Source organism: Coffea eugenioides, chromosome 8, assembly GCF_003713205.1.
Source record: "Coffea eugenioides isolate CCC68of chromosome 8, Ceug_1.0, whole genome shotgun sequence".
Taxonomy (NCBI): Eukaryota; Viridiplantae; Streptophyta; class Magnoliopsida; order Gentianales; family Rubiaceae; genus Coffea; species Coffea eugenioides.
In genome coordinates this window covers 20,104,502-20,128,030 of record NC_040042.1, presented here as the reverse complement: position 1 = coordinate 20,128,030, position 23,529 = coordinate 20,104,502, and positions in this window count along the sequence as shown.

Below are 23,529 nucleotides of genomic sequence, written 5' to 3'. Positions count from 1 at the left end.
AGATAGCGAGCTTAACAAGTTCATGAAGATGAACACTAACACTTCAAGTAGCAAATTTCCAAACGAGCAAGTATAAAGTTCTTTTGGTTTTCAAAAGGTACAACAATCCGATAAGAAATAATCAATTTCAAGTATAAGGATACGGAAGGCTCTCAGGAGCCAAATTCCCATTTGCACCTCCAGAGCTTGATCAAGTAACAGTTGACACTCCGTCAACTTTCAAGTAAGTAACCAATCCAGTAGAACACCACTTAAACGACTCTCCATCCACCGTTCAAACCCCCAGCTGGGCCCAAAATCCTCAAGAAACACGGGTGGTAATACTCGAGTATACCGATTAGTCGAGGAGATATCACTCCACTCGACAAAACGAGAGACCCAGGGTTCGTTACCCAATCGACCAATCCCTTGCCGGCTCGACTAGAGTAACTCGCCACAGGGTTTCTGGAATTCCAGGAAGTGCGCACATCATAAACAAGTATATCAAGTCAATTGCAATCAATAAACAAGTATATCACGTAAGGGCAAGTGCGATAAAGTACACTCTTGCCCTATCAATTCACGTATATAACATGTACTCATATTGGTCACGTATCAAGTTCAAGTATCTAGTGCAATTCGGTATTTGAAAGCACTCACCACAAGATATAGTGCCTTTACTGGTCACTTTCAGGTTATACTCCGGGTTCGGAGTCCAAATCTGCGATAAAACTCAGTTTGAGAACTTTGAAACATGACTAAGATTCGAAACTTAGACGTTTCATTCAATAAAAATCAAGAAATTGGAATTCACTTGGAGAGTAGTCGTGAAACACTTGCTCGCCTTTTTAAACAGTAAAACTTTGTAATATTTATACTTGAAATTGTCATGCGAGTTGAAAGTACAAGGAAAACATACTTCGAGCAATCATGATTGCATTTCTCAAGGGTACAAGTTTGGCCAAGTCCTTACTTATATACCTCGAAACAAGAAGACTCAAGTACCCTAGATGGTTCAAGTACTATTCATATCAACTCGACCCAAGTCGCAAGTGTATTTTTATAGTCCTCGAGCGTAAATTTGGGCAGCATGCCCTTTGTGTTTACCTAATTTTCCAGCCATTTAGGCTTCATTATTTTTCCTCAACCAATCCCAAAGTCACACATATCAGAAATTCAAGTCAAAAGCCGTTCCCTAGGCTCATAATATCATAGGAATAAGAATCAAAGTAACAACAAGTGCTGAAATACAATCTAGCAAAAGACAGATTCGACGTGTGGTTGCGTAAATAACACATCCGAGGCTACGCTTATCGGATTGAGGCGTAACTTATACCGTTTCGAAGCTAAGACACAGGGATACAATGTTCATGAAGATTACTTAGTCCAGTTTCTAATGCAACCTAGTCAAATCCTCAATTTACAGAACCAAAATCTAACTAGTCGGCTATCTAACCGCACTGTACTGGAATGGTCATATCTCAGGTTACCAAGGTCCGATTAAGCTGTTCTTGGAGGCATTTAAAAGATAAGTCAGAATACTAAAACTTTCATGTTTTGGAAAAAAGCTAAGTCAGTACGGATCCTAGTGAATAAACGTGATAAACTGGATAAACTGACCAAACGGACTACTGGGAAAAACCTTAAAACAGTGAGGGTATTTTGGTCTTTTCATGGCCTACGTTGCTCAGATTGAGATTAAATTCTGTAGGAACCTATAAAATACCATTATATACAACTTTCATGTTTTAACCTAAGGCCAATTCGGCCTCTAACATGCCGCAACAAAACCGGGCAGAAAGGGGGGAAATTTTCCAGAAATCTGGAATTTTCAGTTTTCAATCCAACCTTCCTTGATTTCTTACTTCCAACACTACCAAAGCCCCTTATATAACCTTATATACAACATATACTAGCTATACAACAAGTTTAGGCAGAAATTTATTAAACCCTAACTTGCATATATCATCCAAAAATCATCACAACAACTTGCATATCTTGTAATCAAGCCAAAACAGGAGCTAACTATCATCTTAAACCAAAATTTAAATGGACAACAACCATGATCAGATTTTATACCTCAAAACAAAGCTTGGAAGAGTGATACTCCACCTCCTTTGGAAATTTTTGTTTGCTCTAGCTTCTTAAGACCACAACTAGTACTTTAATCGGCTTGGAAGTTGATTTTCCCACTTGGATAGCTAAGATCAAGAAGAAGGAAATTGTTTTCTTGCTCTCACTTTCTCTCTCTCTTTGGTCGGCCAAGGAGCTGAAATAATGAAGAGGAAAGGTGCAAAAATTGGTTAAGAAGGATGGTAACTCTCTTGGCCAAGAAACTCTAGGGTGGCGACAAGTGTCGCCACCACCGCCTTTCATTTTTTTCTCTTTCTTTCCTTGCTATTTCTAGCCTCTAATTTCGGTCAAGATAGCTGGAAATTGAGAAGATATTTTGCTCAAATATCAATAAGCTTGTATGGTAAGAAAGTGGTGCGTTCAATCGGTAGTACGCGGGACCCGCTGGTTCGTGCCGTTTTTCTTAAAAACACACGTACTAGGGTTTTTACTTCCTATTCACCAACCTTATCTCATTGCTCCTAATCACATATTATTTCTCACTTAAAAGTCACTTTTAATCACCAAATTCGATCTTTGCTCCGTACCAAAAATTCATCCGGCGAAAAATCGCAAAAACCCTAATTTGCTCCAATCTTGAAATCGAAGAGTGAAACCCTACTTTCTAGGTTTATTTACACTTATTGTGGAATGATTGGGTTGTAGGGCTTTAATAAATAGTAATTTCCAAATAAAAGGCATTTTTGAGAAAAATATAAGAAATTTGCGGGTCCTCACAATCACTTGGTGAGATGTGTGCACTAAATTCGGTGATTAAGGATTAGTTTAGATGATATTAAGTTTGTGAATAGAGGTGATAATAATAAGTTATTGAATTATAAGTTAAAACCCTAGTATACGCGATTTAAGGAAAAACGGTTCGGACCGACGGGTGTCGCACGCTACCGATTGAACACACCACTTGAACACTACTCTATTACCGCAATTTCCTTACTTTTATTTCAACAAAAATCATCCCAAAATACCCTTCAAGGCAGCCGAAATTCTTGACCCCAAGAGAGAGAGAAAAGAAAAAAAATTGTGATAACCTAAGTGTGACAAGTGTTGGCCATTTAAGGCCCTTTGACCAAGCCAACTTTCTTACCTTCTTATCTTCATTTTAGCTCATTTCCTCACCATTTTTTTTCTTGTTTGGCCGAGAGCAAGGAGAGGGAGAAAGAGTGAAGAGAGTTTCTATTTCCAACCTCAAATCAAGAGTTGTGAGTGAAATCAAGAAAAACTAAACCGATTTACTTGTAGGTTGAGAGCTTGGGAAGCTTAAGGAACCCAAAATTTCAAGGAGAAGTGGAGGATAACTCTAGCAAGCTTTGTTTTTGAGGTAATATGGCTGACCACTCTTATCTTTTTTCCTTAATCATGTTGGAGTTGCTTAGTAGCTTGTATTTGTGGTTGTAATGCTTATATCAAGTGATTTTGGATGGTTGGGGTGATGAATTTGAGTTAGGATTTGAATGATTCACTTATCATACTTGTTGTATGGGTGGTATATGATGTATATAAGTTGGTATAAGAGGTGGTAGTGATGGTTTCAAGCTAAAAATGAGATTTATACCTTGATTGTAGCAAATTTCCAGAATTGAAGTTAAGGTATACCCTGTTCTGCCCGGTTCTGGTTGACCATGATGGAGGCCAAATTAGGCTTAGGACAAAACATAAAAGTTGTATGGAATGATGTTTTATAACTTCCTGTAAAATGTCAACTCAATCCGAGCACTGTAGCATGTGAAAAGATAAAAATACCCCTGCCTGCCATAGATAGAACTTGAGGGACAGTTTTGACATTTCACCAATCTGACCGCATCTGTTCACCCTGATGCGAACTGACTTAGCATTTGGCCAAAACATAGAAGTTGTAGTGCTATGTCTTATCTTTCCAACGCCCCTGAAAACGCCTCAATTGGACTTCGGTAGCCTGAGTTATTGTCATTTAACCATAGTCCGGTTAGCTAACTTGTTTGTGAGATTCTGGTTTTGTACATTGAAATTTTGACCTAGCTACACTACGAACTGGACTGAGTGGTCTTCATCAAAGTTGTAGCCCTTTATCTTATCTTCGAAATGGTATAAATTGTATCCCAATCCGATAAGCATAGCCTCGGTTGTGTCCTTTGTGTAAAACAACATCAAATCTGTCTTTTGTTTCTTGACTCAAACTTCATTTCCGCACATGTTCCTAGCTTGATTTTGTACTTGTATGACTTTGAGCCTATTGAATGGCTATTGAACTGAGATTATTTTGTGTGTGACTTTGGTACTGATTGAGGAAACGGATGAAGCCATAAATGGCTCGAAAATAGGTAAATACAAAGGGCGTGCTGCCTAAATTTACGCTCGAGGGCTAGGTAGATATACTTGCGACACGAGTAAGGCTTGAGAGCGAATACCACTTGAACCATCTAGGATATTTGCATCTTCTTTTATCGAGATATATAAGTTAGAACTTGGCCGACCTTGTACCCTTGGGAAAATGAAATTTACGACTCATAGAAATACGTTTTCTCCATTTCTTCGGCTCAAATGGTATTTCAAGTGTAATTGTTTCAAAGTTTCAAAGGTTTAAGAGAGAGCATGAATTTTTTGAAATTTGATAAGTATCGTGAATACTACTTAAGCGAATTGCATTTACTTGATTTTCTTGAAGCAAAACTCCTATGTTTCGAACTCTAGAGAGTTTTACATTTACAAATGATATTTTATCGCAGATTTGGACTCCAACCAAGGAGTTGGATCTGAACGTGACTTTTGAGAGGCATTAGACCTTTGGTGAGTGCTTCCAAATACCTGATTAAACTGGACACTTGTCTTCAATACTTGACCAATGTGATTTAATGATAGGTCATTTGTTTGATCGGGCAAGAGTATACTTTATCGCACTTGCCCTAATATGAGATATACTGTTTATTGTTGCCATGAATTTGAGATATTGATGTATATGGTGCGCACTTCCTGAAATTCCAGAAACCCTGTGGCGAGTTACTCGAGTCGAGCCGGCACGGGTTTGGTCGATTGGATAACGAACCCTAGGTCTTTTGTTTTGTCGAGTGGAGTGATATCTCCTCGACTAATCGGTATACTCGAGTATTACCACCAGTGTTTATTGAGGATTTTGGGCCCAGCAGGGGGTTTGGATGGTGGACGGAGTGTAGTTTAAGTGCTGCTCTACTGGATTGGTTACTTACTTGAAAGTTGACGGAGTGTCAACTATTACTTGATCAAGCTCTGGTGATGCAATGGAAAGTTGGCTCCTGAGAGCCATCCGTATCCTTATACCTTGGAATGATTAGTACTTATCGTGTTATTGTTTCGTTTTAAAAGAAAAAACTTTACACTTGCTCATTTTGAGATTTGCTACTTGAAGTGTTATTGCCCACTTTTATGAACTTTTCATGCTCATTACTTTGCTATATTGACACTTGTATTTGTAAACAATGGTTGATTTGCTATTTGGAACCTCACTGGGCTTTTAGCTCATTCCACGTCATTTGTTTTCCTTACAGGGGGTACGAGCGAGGCGTGAGACGTGTACAGATTACCGTAGTCTAGTTGTTTTGACTTTTGAATTTGTACTCACGCTAGTACCCGACTAGGGTTGATTGTACTCGAATTGTAATCACTTTGAAGTATTTTGGTATGTAGAAGCTTTGTATCTGGATTTGAGCATCCATGTATATACTAAGTTGAGGTGGATGTGTTATTTATTTTCTATGAATGTACGTTATTTTTCTTGAGCTATGAGTGAGAGAATCAAGGCGAGAGTTGGGCAGGCGGTCCGCCGAACCTTTTGGTTCACCTTAGGGGAAGGTGGGGCCGTCACATAAGGAAGTGAAAGTGGGTTTCCCTCCCACGTGTGTTTCGTTAAACTCTTAAGCGGTTTGGCTAACTTTTGAATCGAAAACTCTTGCCATGTTTTGACTTACAAATGGAGCACTTTTGAATCTTCCCTTGAGTGTTATCTTAGTGGTTAAGAGAAGAGAGTTTCTCTCTTAATTTGACAAGAAATTGAGCATGCTTGAGTGAAGGTTTAAGGGGAAAATGTTTGGCCTTGGTTGAACGAATATATGTAATTGTTGATTGTGCATGTCTCAGGTATTCAAGAGGAATTTGAGGGAAACCCTGAGGAGAACTTGTGGAAGCTTTCTCTTGTCTTGCTTACTTGACTTTTGGTGAGTGTCAAGTGCATGTTTCTTGATATCTTAATTTGAATGATACATGTTGCCACGTGTTATGTGTTTGAATATTAAACTTGATGAGGTGAGGGTGTACTTTATCACACTCGTCTTCTCCTTCTTGAATGATCATGTACTTGCTTAAATTTAATTGACTTGTACTTATGCTTGTGCTTGTACTTGACTTGTAAGTGTTGAGCGGCAGCATGTACCACACTCAATTCAAGTAGGAGGTACCTCTCATCCCGTCTCAGTACCATTATCTTGATTAAGTCGATTGGAGAGTTATCTCATCAACCCTAGTGCTGAGCGGCAGCATGTACCACACTTAATTCGAGTAGGAGGTGTCTCTCATCCCCTCTCAGTACCATTATCTTGATTAAGTCGATTGGAGAGTTATCTCATCGACTCTAATGCTGAGCGGCAGCATGTACCACACTCAATTCGAATGGGAGGTGCCTCTCATCCCACATCAATACCTTTATCTTGATTAAGGCGATTAGAGAGTTATCTCATCGACCATACTTGTTCTTGCGTGGGTATACTCGAGTATTACCAAAGCCCTTGTGGACGTTCGGGCCCGGTAGAGGGTGAAACGGTGGATGGAGATTTGTGTCAAGTGAATTCTACGGACTTGTTACTTGCATGGTTGGCGGAGTGTCAACAAAAGAAAATGATATCCAAGATCGTGAATTGGCAAGCTTGTCGATTAGCTCCTGAGAGCTCCTGTATCCTCTTAATGAACGTGTTTTAGTCCTTTTATGGCTTTACGTGAAACTATTGTTGTTATTTTGTACATGTGCTACTTGAGTTGATTTATGGTACTTGCTTTACTTGCTTGCTTGCTTTCTTGGCCTCACTGAGCGTCCATGTGACGGCCCCACCTCCCCCTAGGGCGTACCCCAGGGTTCGGCGGGTCGCCTGCCCAACTCTCGCCGGGACTCACTCACTCACTACGATCCTCAAATAGTTTACAATATAAATCTCAAAAATTACATCAAATTCTTCAATAATTACATAAACGAGTATATCAAGTTATACAAACCACGAGTACCCTAGAAAAGCTAATAACTCTAACCACCATGACAAATATATACAACTTACTAGTCCACTTATAACAAGTACAAGTTCAACTTATCTAAACACCTTCCCGAGCGATCCCCGCGTCGGCCCCCTGCTAAGGAAAACAAATAGAATGGGGTAAGCTATATGCTTAGTGAGTAACCAGGGGTAAAAATGTAGTTTTTACATGTCAACATTTGACCAGTAAGAGCAAAGCAAAAGCAGAAAAGTAACACTACATAGTAAGGATACGGGTGGCTCCCAAGCCAACTCTTTTGTCGAGTTTGATCACTGGTTGACCCTTAAGATCCTGAGCTACACAACTCACTTCTCTTGCCCAAGTCACGAGCAATAAATGCTCTAAAATATTTTTCAAGCAATAAATGCTCTAAAATATTTTTCAAGCAATAAATACTCTAGTTCAAGCAATAAATGCTCTCAAGCAATAAATGCTCTGGTTCAAGCAATAAATGCTCTGCAAATATTCACAAGCCATGAATGCTCTATAACAAATCATAAAAATCATATTTCACAGGTATGAATAGCAATTAATGGGGTTTAGATCGAGTGCGATAAAGTACACCCTCGCCTAAGTGCCCATTCATAGTAAACTCATTTTTTGTATTGAGTTACACAGAAATCCTGATCACTCACCTAAAGAGCAAGTATAACGAGAGAAAGTACGGAAATGAATTCAAGTCGCTAGCTAGTGGGCCCCACCGGCTCCGTCTAGCCCGCCTTCGCCTGTAACAGAAGGTTGAGCCATATCATCACACAAACAACTACTAAAGGACGCAAATTAAACAAAACGGCAAAATCGGCACATGCACGCGTGCGGAAACGGCAACGGAAACGGCCAGATTTGGCACCAAAAACCGTTTTCATCAAAAGTTAGGCTGGGAATGTCGGATCAAAGTGGGTGAGACACCACTTCGAAGCTATGAGGAAGGGCTACCATTCTCATGAAGACACCTTAATCTAGATCTGAATGGAAGCAGGTCGAAATTATGGAAAACAGTACCAGAAATTTACGTGTTCGGGTGACGAACAGGGTTTGTTTGCTGGACCATAACTCACAGCTCACAAATCCAAATCAAGAAATTCCAAAGGCGTTGGAAAGCTAGGACATAAGGCTATAACGTTCACGTTTGGATCAAAAGCTGAATCAATACAGAGAATGGAGAAAAATGGGTCCAAACATTCCTGTCAGAACTGTCCAAATTCGAAGGCAGTTCTGACAACCGATCTTGTTTTGGTCACAACTGGAGCTACGGGACTCGGATTTGGATGAACTTTATACCGTTTCGAAGCTGAAACCAAGATCTATATTTCTTATGAAGGGGTCAACACCCAGATCGTACGTTATCAAAACAGACAAAACAGGGCAGAAGCTAAATGCAGAACGTACGTAAATTCCAGGGTACAAAACAGGTGCGAGTGTTTTGGCTATAACTCGAGCTACCTCAGTCCAAATCAAGTGATTCCAAAACTATATGAAATCTAAGAAACAGGGCTACATTTCATCAGAAGGCCTCAACAACCAATTCGGAAGCATTCCTGACCAAAACAACCAATTACAGAAGCAATTCTTCAATTCGGGTAAAACCAGGACAGCAATAGTAATTTCAACTTTTCTCATTCTACACTACTCCGATTGATCTGAAATTTTGTAGACACCTCTAAAATGTCATTCCATACAACTTTCATGTTTTAAGCCGAGGCCAATTCGGCCTCTAACTAGGAGTTATAAAACCGGACAGAATGTAGCTTCATGAACCCTAGGTTTTTCCATTTTCTTCCAAAACAGAAATTACTTGCAATCTTCCACTTTTTCCACCTTCTAGATGCCTTATATACCATTTCCAATCATCATACAAAGCCACAACATATGAATCATATTAAATCAGAAAATTCATGATTAAATAGAAAATGTCATCAATCTTCACCATAAGTCATGAAATCATCCAAAAAATCACTTGTTCAACTACCACACCTACTAATTTCATCTCATAACCAACAAGGAAACAATTTCTTAACCACTTACCTTACAAACACTAGATACAAGGTAGATGAGAGTCTCTCCCTCCAAACAAAAACCACCAAGCACTTCAATCACTCCTAGCAAGTAAGTTTTATGAAGGAATTTGAGAAATAAATGGTTGGATTACAAGATTTGGGCAAGAAAAGGGAGCAAAAATTGAAGAGCTCTCTTTCTTTTCTCTCTAGAGTTGGCCGACCAAGAAGGTGAAAATGAAAGACAAATTTTGGTCAAAATTGGTTTAGTAAAGGTAAAGAAAGACTAGTCAAATGCCAAGCTCCAATCACAAGGCAACATGTGTCCATTCCAAGCTTATCTCATTTCTTTTGTCTTGCAAGAATTAATGAACTAACCAAACCCCTAATTATCTCATAACACTATGTAATATAAACCATATATACAAAGCTACTCCAAATGAACCACATTTACCGCACTTATCACACTAGTGGGTCCCACGTCCGGTATACGCTCTTAAATTCTCAAAAACTACCCGATACTAGAAAAATCATTTTAAAACTATATTTGCTCATAAACTTTATCTGGGGAATGTTTTTTAAATAAAGAAAATGTCGAAAAAGGCGGGCGATTAAATAAAATAAACCCTAGAAAATTAGAAAATTTCCGGGTTCTCACTCTCATTCTTTTCGGGGCGTCACAGTCCACCCATCCCTTTAAGTTTGTTATTCCTTAACAGGAATTTGAAGTGAAGAATTAGAAGCGCTAGACTAGCCAGCTTTTGTTTAGAGCTAATGTAATTTCCTGAGCGACTTTTGGACATTTGGAAGTGTAGATTTCATTTGTATTTGAAATATTATGGCTGTAATAGTTAATGCTATTGCCTAAGGATTGTGGATGTTGTTATTCAAGTACTTTCTTAGTTTTAAGAAATTGTTTGGCTTAAAAATCTTGATTGGGTTCGAGTAAGTACGTGAGTCCTGGTGAGAGTTGGGCAGGCACCCCGCTAAACCCTCTGATTCACCTTAGGGGGCGGTGGGAGCATCACACTTAGTCGGCGTATCCTTGCTGAAGTACAAGCAATCTTGCATGCTTAGCCTTTGGCGTATAAGGACTATGATGTTAAACTCCTTGCTGTGGGTATGGTTTCTTTTCTTATCCCAAGAAGACCTCGATCAGTTAAACCCCTTACTTGGCAAGCGCTACCATTCCCCTTTGCAAAATTAAATATGAATGGGTCCCCACTTGGAAACCCTGGCCACTTAGGTGGGGGTGGGGGGGATGCTCCGAGACCACTCAGGTCATGTCATTGCGGCTTTTTCTACGTTCTATGGCCATTGTGCCAGTTTGGAGGCAAAGGCGCAAGCGCTATTGGAAGGGTTTTTGCTTGCCATTCGCTTGGTCACTCCCAGGTTTTGGTAGAAATGGATTCTAAGGTGCTGCTTGATGTGATTCAAAGGAGAGCTAAATGTCTATGGCGCATTGATAATGTTGTTTGCCAAATTTGGTATGCTTCTCAGGATGGACAATTTCACTTTCTTCATGGTTATACAGAAGTCAATTCTGCAGCGGATGCACTTACTTTGCTTACCAATACCAGTCAAACTTCCACTTGTTATCGATCCCATAATCTGCCACGCCTTGTCAGATGAATAGTTAATTTAGATAGGGTTCAGTTTCCTTTTTTGAGTATTTCATGAGATTGTACTTTTCAAGCTTAATAAATAATGTAGACACCAAATTTTTAATTTATTTTTATTTTTATTTTTCATTGGTTAAATGTTAATTATTATTCATTTCTAGTCTCTTAGTTTTTGTTTTAGACATTTTTAGTATTAAATTTCAGAGAAGGAAAATTTCCACAAAAAAATTTGTTTTAATCATTTGTTTGTTTACATAAATTAATTTTTGAAGGAAAAAATATAATGTGTGAATAGGTGAAATCTTGCATGTGGGACAAATGTCCTCATTATAGGTTGACAACACAACACCTAAGGGGTGAGGTGTCTAGACATTTGGTTGGATTAGAAAATTTTAGGGGAAATAAAAAGAAAACAAAAGGAATTGGATTGGGGGGTAGCGGAAAAAGAAAGAAAGGAAAAAAAAGAACAACGCCGCCAGAGGAGATGGAGAACGGAGAGGGAAGCTCGGCTGAAGAAAAAAAATAGAGGTGAAGCTAGGGAGGATTGGGAAGTTTCCGGGCAGAGCGAAGAACCGAGAGGAAGTAAAGAAAAAAGGAAACAAAGAAAGAACAGGGGGAAAGGGAAAAATCTGGGCAAAAGGGAGAGAACCGAGAGACGGGCTTTGAGGGAGAAAATCTGAAAACAAGAGTGTGAGCAAGAGGGAGCTTGGTGAGGCTAGGTAGGGAAGAAAAGCCAGAAAAACAAGAAGGAGGCAAGGGAGAGTTTCGGGTAGAGGCAAAAGAACCAGAGGAAGAAAGTTTCGGCAAAGTGAAGGACGAATTTTAGAAAAAACAGAGCAACCGAAGCCGCTACCATTCTGTCGGAATCCACCACTGCCATCTGCGAATCTTCACCGTGGGAGACCACTGTAAGTCATCCTTTTCCTTTACATTTCAGCCTTCTTTCAGAGCATGTCTCCCGTGAGTTGCTGTTTCAATTTTCATGTGGATTGTTCATGGATTTTAGAATACACATGCGTTATGTATTTGATTGGATTGAAATTGTTTTTGATTGTTTATGCTGAAAAATTTTGGGGTCGATTATGGCTTCCATCGAGTAGAGAATCTATGACCTTTTTATGCTCATTCGTTGTTTGATAAAATGCCCAACTGAAAATTCCCCTTGCATGATGATTTGTCTGTATTGGTGTAAGGAAAACGAATGGGCAGCAAGTTCAAAACATGATAGTTGATTTTTCATGGTAGCGAGAGATGGGTTTGTTCAAACAATGCCCTGATTCTCTCTGTTGTATGATGTGGCTATGCTGATTAGCACAAAAATCTTGATTTGCTAGACTGCAGGATCTTGTTTTAAATGCTTGTAGACTGATGTTTGAAGCTGTGATTTTTTGTGCCTTGGTAAATCACTGGAGAATTGCACTAAGCAACCCAGAATTGCATATGATTAAGTTAAAACTGTTCTTTTGATCTCCCTTGTGCGTGGTCTGGGTAGAAAATTGTTGGGGGATGCATAGTGTACTTTTGGGTTTGGATGCTAAGATGTAGAAAGGGTCATTTTAATTCGGAAAAATTGTTGCATGAGATTGTTAAACCTGTAAAGAGGTAGAAGAAATCAGTGAAGAAAAGTGGCATGTTCTGTTTCCATTCCAAATTTTTCGTTGCTTGTTCGGATGTTGAAGTCTTTTTCGGGTTTTGTTGTTGAAGCTAAGCTTTTAGTTTGATGTAAATCTGTGATTTGTTGTCCAGTTGATATGCCATATGCACGTTCATCCTAAGTTTCCTCCTCTTGTACCTTTGCTGCATTTTATGTCTAGCTGCCGTGATTGGATATTCTAGGGATAGATGATTGTGTTCGGATGATGTTAATTGAATGGGTTGAAGCTTTGTTGATTTTAGATTGATAAACTAGGGAGTTTGGCTTGAGTTTTTGCATTTAATCTACCTGGTAGAATAAGAAAGCAGATTGCTGAAGTAAAATTGCAGAAGCATTGTTAATGAAGAAGAAAACTGTTCTTCGTAAGCTTGCTTGGGATTTTCCCAAAGAATTGCACTTTATCCCCTCAAGTCTCCCCTTGTTTCGCCAAGGCCCAAAAACTTCTGCAAATAAATCATTTTTGCCCCTTTCAAGCTTAAATCTTCTTTTTTTTATGTTTTAATTGTGCTTTTAGTTAATTAATGCTGGATTTTGGACCCCTAAAACCTTTTAATTGCTTCAATTGGATCCTGATTTGTTTTAACTTGATGAATATGGGTTTGTTTAGTTTATTTGAATGCTTCGTTTAATTCAATTTCATGTTTATTTCTATTTCATGTGATTATTTGTTAATTAAAGTGATGCCTTGACCCTTTTTATTATTTTGGAGGGTAAATAAGTAATTTCAGTCCATTAGGGCCCCAACTCAAGGGAGGTACACGCTAACCCTTATTTCTCACTTTATTTGACCCTATGTGCCCTATGTGACTTTACGTGTTTAATTGCATGCCTATTGAAAGTGTTTTATATTTATTTTTTTATTTACTTATTTATTGGCTTTAGTTTTATATATTTATTTTAGTTCAATTTTGATCATTTGAAAGGCACTTGAATGCCAAATTTGTAATAGTTAGGTATTTATTTTAATTATTTATTTCATTTCCCCCTTTTAGATTGTAGTAGGGCCTCCCTAATGTAATAGTTAGGGCTTGTTTGCCTTGTGTGATTTGCATGTTTATGCTTATGTGTTTAATTGTTTTCCCTAGGTTTCTGCATCTAGATAAGCATGCTTATGTGCTACGTGCTATGTGAAACTATGTGCTTGGCATGTCTATTTGCTTTTAGTATTATATCTGATTATGTGGATGGAATGCACGTTACCGTGGCTAGTCCAATGCTAGTCATGGTCTTCCCCTCGAGCTCTTACAATGTCCAATGCTTGTGAGAGAACGTTAGGTAAGGGCTAGTCCAATGCTAGACCCAATAGGGCCGCCCTTCGCTAGTGTCATATCTGCATGCCTAACTGCAACTTCATGCATATTTTCATTTTAGTATTTCTCATTTCTGCATGCTCCCCTAACTTTTCCCTTATACATTTAGGACTTTGCATTTCATTCTAGTTATTAGGGTCATGTCATCTGCTTGATTAGGTTAGGGAGTTACCCTTCTGGTAAGGGAAACGGACGAGTTTGGCTACACATAGCCTTAGCACGCTTGTTTTCTTTCTAACCAAAAGGCAAATCAAAAGTCACGATTTAGGGTCTCCCCGTACCCGTCTTGCTTGCATTCCTCTAGGGCTCATGCATTTCCAAGGCACATTACACATTTTCACTTCACACACTACCACTTTTCACTTTTCACTTCACACACTACCATTTTTCACATTTTCACTTCACACACTATCAATTTATACATTCTCACTTTTCACACTATCATTTTACACTCTCTCACATTTGTACACATGCACTTTTACATACTCATTTGCACCTTTGCACTTTACCCACCCATTTGCGCACTTGCACTTTGTACATTTGCACCTGGCACTCGTCTCTACACTCAAAGACATTTTCGCACACTCTCATTTTTTCTCTTTATTACTCGAGCATTCATTTGCATTTATTCGTGACCTCTTTGAGGATTCACCATTGGCTGTCACAATTCATGTGATTAGGACCAATCGAGCCTCAAAAGAGACATTCTATCCCTTTCAAACCACTCATTAGATTTAGGTTTGCATTCTTGTTAGACACATCCAACATGCAATACATTTTTTGGGTAAAAATTAGGAAAATTGACACTAAATCACGCAACTAGCTTAGGCTAGGGTAAAAGGGTGCCTTAGACTTCGTCTTTGCCTTCCCTTTTATCAACCGTGACCCCCGAATTCGTCTCTTTGATTTTCGTAGACTAGGAGTCATCTAAAAAGGTTTTTGCTTCATTTTTTTTAAAAACTACTTTTTGGGTGACTTGGTACACGCCAACTCAATACTAAGTGGCGACTCCTACTTTTCTGTTTAAAAACATTTTTAGATTATCATTTTGGCCAAATCGTCGCATTTAAAAGTCCCATGGCCTTTCCCTTTATTTCTCACATTCACACACTTCACACATTTCATGCACACTACGCATTATGATTTCAAACAACTTTATTTTCCTTTTTCTCAGAAAATGGGGCGCGACAAATAAAGTTCTTTCTTGGAAAAAAAAGAGCAACATATGATTTAACGATAGAAGTAGATTAAAGAATAGTTTGCCTTCTTGATTTTTATATTTGTATCTATTCTTTGAAAATATCACGATTTTCAGCCGATTTTTATAGGCAAACTCTTAAAAATAACCTGATCCATGGCTCAAATTTACTTCTGTCAAATAAAATTTCAAATATGTCTTTTGCTTATTGCCAATAACTTACATGACCTGCACCAATGCTTTTGCTTTCGTCTTGTCCAAACCCATTGCTTCAATTTAGTGATAATAGGACTTGAAAATCCCAGTAACTTCCAACTTTTCCACAAACATATTGGTACCAATACTAATATTAAATAAAAAGAGTCCAACGAATCCATATACAAGTGTAGTATATAGATTTCAGATAGTCAACCATGAAACTCCTTAAACTTGGCTAGGAAAAAGAATTATCAAAATTTATTTGTACGTAAAACTTACTTTGATCTGAATAGGTTTAAGGCTTACAAGGAAAACTAGTGCTAAGGGCACATCCATATGTGTGCAATTTAAGAATAAATTAATTTTTATGAACTTTTCTTTAATGAATTGATAGTTATCTTGGTAATTATGTCAATTGGTAGTTACACCTCTTTTTATAATAAAAAGTTTGGATATTTAAACCTATTGGTAGTTGCAATGAAAATTATGTTGGTTATATATAATTAGATAGTTAGGATAAAATTTAGTTTTTATGAGGATAAAAATAAAAATTTAAAAACTAACAAAAGATGTTTACCCCAACCTATTTCTCTCCCTTTATATATGGTATAGATATCTAAACCACAAAAGGTAAACATGTAAGAAATACTAACAAGATTCATAGTCTTACATGTTCATAGCCTAAAATATGATAAAATTGAAGAAAAATAATTTTCCTACTCAAACATGAATTCTAGTAGTTTCAATGGTCAGAAATATATACAAGTGAAATCTAAAAAATTTAAACAAAACAACATAGGGAAAGAACATTACTACTTCTGAAGAGCTACTTATGTGCTTGTACTTGGTTGCCTGCCTTGAATGTCTGATTAGTTGCTAAAGTCTATTTCTCTATCTCTCTTTGACACTGTTTTCTAATAAAAGAGGGAAAGGGGAAATGAAAGATTGATAAAATTCTCTATAGGAGTTACTTTCTTCATAACTACCCATTTTACTCTCAACATCACTTTCCATTTTCCTGACCCAACTATTTGCCTAGGAAAGTGAAGTTAACCCATTATCCTCTTCCCATGCTAGGAGTTTTCAATAATTAATTATTATTATTTTAAATAAGATTTAACTGCTCAATAATTAGTAACTTGATTTTCGTTTAATTACTATCAATATTTCTCTCTTTCTTGGTAAGAGAAAAGAAGAAATAAATAAAATAAAGCAAATATTATGCTTATTACACAGTGGTTTATTCAACTAGAAGTTGAGGAAATGGATAGCGTATCTTCTCACATTTGTAAATTTACTCATCATTTTTAGAAAGTCTTAGATGCTTGCAGATATCTTATCCAATATTGCGTGTCGTAATAGTTACAATCGAATACTCAAAGTTGAGAGATCTTATACGAGAGAGTGAATTTCTTGATATATTATTGATATATGAAAACATCATAAAAGTGGTGTTTTGTAGGAGTTGGTTTTGAAATAAGGGTCTCCACAATTGAGAAAATCAGCGTACAAAAATTTTGATTTGTTTTTGGTTTTTTTTTAAATGCTAGGCGTTGCTTAGAAAATTGTTTTTAAAATGCTTCTAGATGTGTCAAACGCTGCATCCAAAAATGGATGCAGTAAAACCTCATGACCATTGATCAAATGTGATCAATGGTCATGGTTTAAGGTCACAAAATTGTTTTTAACTCTATAGCCACAAATGAAAAATGCAGCGTACAAAAAATTCTTCATGTCAGAGACTGCTGCATCCAAAAATAGATGCAACGAAACATGATTAACTGTTGATCACAAGTTGTGGAAAAAAAAATTTTAAATTGTATAACAACAAATATTAAAATCGGTGTAAAAAAAAATTTTTGGTGTTAGACATTGCCACATCCATAACATGATTGACCTTGATCAAATGTGACCAATGATCAGGTTTTAAAGTTGCAGAAATTTTTTTTTACTATGTCGTCGCAAATAAGAAAATCAGCATTCAAAAAAAAATTTTAAATGAGGTATTAGAGATTGCCGCATCGAAAAATGGATGTGGCAAACGAGATTGGCCATTGATCACGTGCGATCAATGGTCGGATTTTAAACTTGGCTTACTTTTTTAAAATTTTTGAATAGTTGCATGATGAATTTTAGCCATTGAGTATAATGAGATGAATGGTTTGGTTTTTCCGACACACACGATGTAAGATCGACACAAACAATAACGATGAAGTTTTGCTATAAAAGATATCCCAAATTCATCAATTTGTCACGCACCAGCCACAGTTTTCTCTATTTTCCATCCCCAAATCCCTTCTTTCCCTCCAATGTCTTCCAAAAGAAGTGGTTTCGTAAGTGTCTTTTCAAAAGCATAGTTACAACCAACATGTTCCCTCGACGGAAGCTACGGGCTCAACCCTCGACGGGTTGGGCCTCACGTGGGCTTTCCTTCCTAGACAGCCCACTCTAGCAAATAATAATGAACAAAATAGCAATCCTACCCTTGGAGATTCTACGTGCAACATGCACTTAGCCAATTATTCAAGCTAATCAACTAATGTGGAAATAACTGACTATGATGCTAAAACGGAAACTAAGGTTTGGCAATAACCCTAATCCTCAGGTGTAGCTTCAATGCTCATTACTGGACCGTGATCACCTTCACTTGAGTGTATGAATCCTTCAAAGGACTTGTGTATGGCCTGAATAAGTACATTGAGCTGCTCACGAAGTCTCTTTGCGCGAGCCCAAGTAATGGATCCGCTTAGAGCTTGCACGCGATCCTCAGCCCCTCGGTCACTCGAGCCATTGTTGGCGTGCCCACAAACCATGATGCTATCATTCCCCTCCTCTTGAGAAGGATTTGCCCTCAAATCAAATGCATCATCTGCATCAAAAGGAGCTAAGTCAGAAACATTAAATGTAGCACTAACTCCATACTCACCAGGAAGATCAAGTTTGTAGGCGTTGTCGTTGATGCGTCCCAACACTTGAAAGGGTCCATCACCCCGTGGTTGTAATTTGTTTCTCCGTTGAACAGGAAAACGTTCCTTGCGCAAGTGCAACCACACCCAATCGACAGGTTCAAAAATTAACTTTTGGCGACCCTTGTTAGCTTGCTTGACATATTGAGCAGTTCTCCTCTCAATGTTGGCCCTGACTTTCTCATGCAGTTGCTTAACAAACTCTGCACGTTTCTTACCATCCAAATGTGCGCGCTCATTACTAGGTAATGGCACTAGATCAAGTGGTGTTAGCGGATTAAAACCATAAACACATTCAAATGGAGAGAAACCAGTAGTAGAATGGACAGCCCTATTATAAGCAAACTCTACATGAGGTAAACACTCTTCCCATGATTTCAAGTTCTTTTTTATGATGGCACGCAACAAGGTACCTAATGTATGATTCACCACCTTAGTTTGACCATCAGTTTGGGGGTGGCTAGCAGTAGAGAATAGCAATTTGGTGCCTAACTTAGACCAGAGTGTCTTCCAAAAATAGCTCAAAAATTTGACATCTCTATCAGATACAATGGTCCTAGGAATGCCATGCAACCTCACAATCTCCTTAAAGAACAAGTTAGCAATATGAGATGTATCATCCGTTTTATGACAAGCAATGAAGTGTGCCATTTTGGAGAATCTATCAACTACCACATAAATGGAGTCATGACCATACCTGGATCTAGGCAAACCAAGTATAAAATCCATAGAAACATTGACCCATGGTGCACTAGAAATAGGTAACGGGGTGTAAAGGCCATACGGGTGTACCTTGGATTTAGCTTTCTTACAAGCTAAGCATCGCTCCACCACCCGTGCAACATCTCTCCTCATGTGCGGCCAATAGAAGTGTTCCTGCAGCATGGCAAGAGTCTTATCAACCCCAAAGTGTCCCATAAGTCCACCTGAGTGGGATTCCCTTACCAAGAGTTCTCGGAATGATCCATGTGGGATGCAAAGCCGATTGGCACAAAACAAGTAACCATCGAAAATGAAGAACTTACCTTGTCCAGTGTGTTTGCAAGAAGTGTAAAGCTCACCGAAGTCACTATCTTGGGTATAGAGCTCTTTAATCAGCTCAAACCCTAACAACTTAGCATTTAAGGAGGTGAGTAAAGAGTACCTTCGGGAGAGTGCATCCGCAACCACATTAGACTTAGCAACCTTGTATTTAATCACGTACGGAAAGGACTCCACGAATGAAATCCACCTTGCATGCTTCTTGCTCAAGGTGTGCTGGGCCTTAAGGTACTTAAGGGACTCATAATCGGTATGTATCACGAATTCCTTAGGTCTTAAGTAGTACTACCACACTTGTAGTGCTCGAATGAAGACGTACAACTCTTCATCATAAGTTGAGTAGTTCAGTGCAGCCCCATTGAGTTTCTCACTAAAGTAGGCAATAAGCCTTCCACCTTGGTTCAACACAACTCCAACTCCAATACCTGAAGTATCACAATCAATTTCAAATGTCTTAGAAAAGTCAGGTAAAGCAAGTACAGGTGCGTGTGTGAGTTGGTACTTTAAAGCGTGAAAAGCCTATTCTTGAGATTCTCCCCAATGGAAGTTCTCATTCTTCTTGATCAACTCGGTCAAGAGGGCAGCAATGGTGCTAAAGTCCCTCACGAATCTCCTATAGAAACCCACAAGTCCATGGAAGCTCCGAACATCACCCACAGATCTTGGTGTTGGCTATTCTTGGATAGCTTTCACCTTTTGGTCATCCACCTTCATTCGCTGCGCACTTATAACAAACCCTAGAAACACAAACTCATTAGTGCAAAAATTGCACTTGAGATTGGCATAGAGCTTCTCTCTTCGAAGTACATCCATAACAGCCCTAATATGCTCTAGGTGTTCATCATAAGATTTGCTATAAATTAGGATATCGTCAAAGTAAACTACCACAAATTTCCCTAAGAATGGACGCAGAACATGGTTCATTAACTTCATGAAGGTAATAGGTGCATTAGTTAGCCCAAAAGGCATCACTAACCACTCATACAATCTATACTTAGTTTTGAAGGCAGTTTTCCATTCATCCCCCTCCTTAATTCTAATTTGATGGTACCCACTTTTGAGATCAATTTTGGTAAAGAACACAGCCCCATGTAACTCATCAAGCATGTCATCTAAGCGAGGTATAGGGTGGCGATACTTTACCGTGATGGCATTTATGGCTCTACAATCGGTGCACATTCTCCACGTACCATCTTTCTTGGGCACCAAAATGACTGGGACAGCACACGGGCTTAAGCTCTCACGTGCCCATCCTTTGCCAAGCAACTCATCCACTTGCCTTTGCAACTCCTTAGTCTCCTCCGGGTTGCTCTTGTAAGCTGGTCGATTTGGTAATGAAGCCCCAGGGATGAAATCAATTTGATGCTCAATGCCTCTAAGTGGCGGCAATCCACTTGGCACATCCTCGGGGAAGACATCAGCATACTCCTGTAGAAGAGACTTAACCTCGAGAGGTATGTCAATATCAAGTTCATGCATATTCAGAGCTACTTCTTTGCTAACAAGCATAAGAAGTGGCTGCTCATCTCTTATTAACTTCCTCACTTTCTTGGCTTTTATCAGAAGCATTTGTTTTCCCTTGAATTTTACCTCACTTGCCGAGCTATCTATAGCCTTTTTCCTCTCTTTTTTTGCCTCAGCTCTCTCATTTGCTTTCCTTTCTGCACTATACTTCTCAAACTCTTGTTGCAATTTCAATTGGTCCTCATGCACTTGTTTGGGGGAAAGGGGAGCTAGTGTGACTTTCTTACTATTGTACAAGAAGCTATACTTATTAGTCACACCATCAAAAGTTACCTGTCTGTCAAACTGCCAAGGCCTACCTAGTATAATGTGACTAGTCTGCATAGGAACTACATCACATAATACTTCATCAGAATATTTATGGATTTGGAAGGATATAAGAACCTGCTTGGTTACTCGAACCTCCCCAGAATTGTTGAGCCATTGAAGTTTGTAGGGTCGCGGGTGATCCCTTGTAGGCAACTTCAAGTTGTCCACCATGGGTGAACTAGCTACATTTGTGCAGTTCCCACTATCAATAATCACACTACAAAGTGCTTGGTTGACGAAGCATCTGGTGTAGAAAATGTTCTCCCGTTGAAGCTCGTCCTCCTTAACACGTGCAGTTAATGCTCTCCTTGCAACCAATGCAGTTCCAAAATGACCCTCGGGGGCACTAAACTCCTCTTCATTTGGCAATTCACCATCACTACCTCCGTCAAGAGGTGGCATGCCTTCGTACTCGGCTTCGTCCTCACTCACGATCTCGCCATTTTGCATCATAATCATAGTCCTTTGATTGGGACATTGACTAGCAATATGGCCTCTACCTTGGCATTTGAAGCATAGAGTATCACGAGCTCTAGTTTGTGCCCTAGGCTCCTCAAATTTTGGAGTAGAAGAGGGTGGCTTACTAACACTAGGGTTGCCCACCTTACCTCCCTCGAATCTCGGCTTTGGTGTAGGAGCATTTGGCGAAGGCCGAGAATCATTCCTTGGTTGGAATGGGCGGTTGGTAGAGTAGGTGGTATTGCCGAAGTTCGATCGAGTGGTACCCCTCCTCTTGAGCCTTTGCTCGACCTTAATAGCCTTGTCTACAAGCTCATGCAACTCCATATAGTGTTGAAGTTCCACTCGTTCAGCAATATCGGGTCGTAACCCGCTCAAGAATCTAGCCATGGTAGCCTCGGGATCCTCTTGTACATCCGCTCTGAGCATCAGGATCTCCATCTCCTTATGGTACTCATCCACACTCCGGTTGCCTTGGACTAGGGTTTGTAATCGGTGGTACAAATCCCTAGTATAGTGTCCAGGAACAAATCGGGTGCGCATCATGGCGTGAAACTCGGGCCATGGAATGAGCTCAGGTAGCCCACTTCTCCTTCTAGACTTCTTGATTTGGTCCCACCAAACCACAGCGTACTCGATGAATTCCATGGTTGCCAACTGCACCTTTTGCACCTCAGTGTAGTTTTGGCAAGAAAAGACCATTTCGATCTTGGATAACTATTCGAGAAAGGTCTCGGGGTCGGACCGTCCTTTGAATTCAGGGATGTTCATCTTGATTCTCTTGAACACATCGGTATGTCCAGTCTGGTTCCTTTGCCTTGGTCAAATTCGAGGTTCCTCATCATCATCATCATTGTTGGAACCATCGGACTCCTCCACGTCTCTTCGCCTTCGTGTGGACTTAGAAGTTTTTGGTGTTCCAGACGCTCGGAGTTGCAGCAACTCATCTTGAATGGGTTCTAGCATGCGTTGGAAACGCCTCTCCATTTGCTCCATCATCTATTCAAAGTTCATGGGATGGGATACTCCTTTGTTTCCACTAGACATGGAGTCTCGAGTGTACCTGCAAGGGTTAGTAGAAAAGAAAAAGGAGATAGGGGAAAAAAGTAACATTTTCTTTTGCTTCCTTCTTTTTTTTTTTATTTTGTCACTTCACTCCCTAAGTGTATACTCTCACACTCGTTTATGGTCACTCAGATCACTCTAATGTGCTCGCCAAAGATTCTCTCACAACCCCTTGCAAACCTTGAAGAAATTAGAATTCCTCAAGTGCTCAAGTGTAGCTCAAAAATCAAGTTCACGCTAGAATTTGAGGTTCGTAAGAGAAGAGATTTTCTGGAAAAACAAAATTAGGACACTAAGAATGGAGTGGTAGAATATATTCAAGAATAAAAATCGGAAAAAGACTTGACACAAAAGCTACAAAAAATTAGGAATGGCACTCAAGGTTCTAACTGTCGCGCCCCATTTTTGAGAAAAAGGAAAATAAAGTTGTTTAAAGTCATAATGTGTAGTGTGCATGAAGTGTGTGAATGTGAGAAATAAAGGGAAAGGCCATGGGACTTTTAATATGCGATGGTTTGGCCCAAAAATGATGATCTAAAAAGGTTTTTTAAACAAAAAGTAGGAGTCGCCACTTGGTATTGAGTTGGGGTGTACCAAGTCACCCAAAAAGTAGTTTTTGAAAAAATGAAGCAAAAACCTTTTTGGATGTCTCCTAGTCTACGAAAATCAAAGAGACGAGTTCGGGGGTCACGGTTGATAAAAGGGAAGGCAAAAACAAAGTCTAAGGCACCCTTTTACCCTAGCCTAAGCTAGTTGCGTGATTTAGTGACAATTTTCCTATTTCTACCCAAAAGATGTATTGCATTTTGGATGTGTCTAATATGAATGCA